Below are 2,853 nucleotides of genomic sequence, written 5' to 3'. Positions count from 1 at the left end.
ATCAAGGTTGCTCAAGCAATCATCAAAAGAAGTTCCGTATACGGAAAAATCATCCATGAAAACCTCAACAATCTTTTCACAAAAATCAGAGAATATAGCCATCATGCATCTTTGAAAGGTAGCAGGTGCATTGCATAAACCAAAAGGCATACGTCTATAAGCAAAGGTACCGAAAGGACAAGTAAAAGTGGTCTTTTCTTGATCCTCCTTTGATACAGGTATTTGAGAGAAACCAGAGTAACCATCTACAAAGCAAAAGTGTGTATGTTTGGATAATCTTTCTAGCATTTGATCAATAAAAGGTAAAGGGTAATGATCCTTTTTAGTGGCTTTATTTAATTTGCGAAAATCAATTACCATCCTATAACCTGTAACAATTCTTTGTGGGATCAATTCATCTTTATCATTAGGAACAACAGTAATACCTCCCTTCTTAGGGACACAATGGACATGGCTTACCCACTGACTATCAGCAACAGGATAAATTATACCTACCTCCAGAAGCTTTAGTATTTCTTTTCTTACCACTTTTTTCATCTTAGGATTTAACTGTCGTTGGTGATCAACAACTGTTTAGCATCTTTCTCCAATTTGATTTTGTGTTGGCATAGAGTGGGACTAATGCCCTTAAGACCATCAAGAGTATATCCAATAGCACGGTGCTTCTTCAGAGTTTTCAATAATTTATTTTCTTCATGCTCTGAAAGGTTAGCACTAATAATAACAGGATATATCTTCTTTTCACCAAGATAAGCATATTTAAGAGTATCAGGTAATGGTTTAAGCTCAAACACGGGATCACCCTTGGGTGGAGGAGGATCCCCTAGGATTTCAACAGGCAAGTTATGTTTCAAAATGGGTCCCTGTTTAAAGATACTTCATCTATTTCCCTTCTTTCATTCATAAACATATCATTTTCATGGTCAAGCAAATATTGTTCTAAAGGATCATTAGGAGGCACGGCAATCGAAGCAATACCAATAATTTCATCTTTACTAGGCAACTCCTCATCAAGGGGTTGTCTACGAAATTTAGCAAAATAAAACTCATGAGACATATCTCCCAAACCAATAGTAACAACATCCTTTTCGCAATCTATCCTAGCATTAACAGTATTTAAGAAGGGTCAATATAATGGGACAAAAGCTATCTTGTGGGGAACCAAGAACAAGAAAATCAGCAGGATATTTAACTTTCCCACACAAGACTTCAACATCTCTAACAATCCCGACGGGTGAAATAGTATCTCTATTGGCAAGCTTAATTGTAACATCAATACCTTCTAACTCAGCGGGTGCAATATCATGCATAATTTCTTCATATAAAGAATGAGGTATTGCACTGGCACTAGCACCCATATCACACGAGCCATGATAACAATGATCTCCTATTTTAACAGAGATAACATGCATGCCTACCACAGGTCTATGTTTGTCTTTAGCACCTGGTTTAGCAATTCTAGCAGCTTCATCACAGAAGTAAATAACATGCCCATCAATATTATCAGCTAAGAGATCTTTAACCATAGCAATATTAGGTTCAACTTTAATTTGCTTAGGGCGTTTGGGTGTCCTAATATTACTTTTGTTGACTACAGTTGGAGCTTTAGCATGATCCTTTATTCTAACAAGGAAAGGTGGTTTCTCAATATAAGTAGTAGGAACAATAGGATCATTGTAAGTGATAGTCTTTTCTTCAACTTTAATAGGTGCAACTACTTTTACTTCAATGGGAGGATTATATTTAAACCACTTCTCCTTAGGGAGATCAACATGAGTAGCAAAGGATTCACAGAAAGAAGCTACTATCTCAGAGTCAAGTCCATATTTAGTGCTAAATTCACGGAAAGCATCGGTATCCATAAAAGATTTAACACAATCAAACTTAGGTGTTATATCTGACTCTTTACTTCGTTGAGGTCCCAATCTTCAGAGTTGCGTTTAATTCTTTCCAATAAATCCCATTTGAATTCAATAGTCTTCATCATAAAAGAGCCAGTACAAGAAGTATCGAGCATGGAGCGATTGTTGAGAGAAAGCCGAGCATAAATTTTTTGAATAATCATTTCTCTTGAGAGCTCATGATTGGGGCATGAATATAACATGGACTTAAGCCTCCCCTAAGCTTGAGCGATGCTTTCTCCTTCACGAGGCCAAAATTTATATATATAATTAAGATCACGATGAACAAGATGCATAGGATAAAACTTTTGATGAAATTCCAATTTCAATCGGTTGTAGTTCCATGATCCCATATCATCACATAGCCTATACCATGTCAATGCCTCTCCCTTCAAAGATAAAGGGAAGACCTTATTCTTGATAACATCATCAGGCATACCTGCAAGCTTAAATAATCCACAAACTTCATCCACATAGATTAGGTGTAAATCGGGATGCAATGTTCCATCTCCTGTAAAAGGATTAGCTAGCAGTTTCTCTACCACACCCGAAGGAATTTCAAAGTAAACATTTTCAGTAGGTTCAGCAGGTTGAGGAGCAACTCTTGGCTCTACTGGTTGGGGTGAAGATACCCCGAACAAGCCCCTCAAAGGATTACTTTCCATAGTAACAAGTGACAGTAAATTTCAGCACACTATATAAAATTTTCCTTACCAAATTCCACTTACCAAAGGCGCTTCACTCCCCGGCAACGGCGCCAGAAAAGAGTCTTGATGACCCACAAGTGTAGGGGATCTATCTTAGTCCTTTCGATAAGTAAGAGTGTCGAACCCAACGAGGAGCAGAAGGAAATGACAAGCGGTTTTCAGTAAGGTATTCTCTGCAAGCACTGAAATTATCGGTAACAGATAGTTTTGTGATAAGGTAATTTGTAACAGGTAACAAGTAACAA

Source organism: Triticum aestivum, chromosome 1D, assembly GCF_018294505.1.
Source record: "Triticum aestivum cultivar Chinese Spring chromosome 1D, IWGSC CS RefSeq v2.1, whole genome shotgun sequence".
NCBI lineage: Eukaryota > Viridiplantae > Streptophyta > Magnoliopsida > Poales > Poaceae > Triticum > Triticum aestivum.
Note: the sequence above shows the minus strand (reverse complement) of the source record.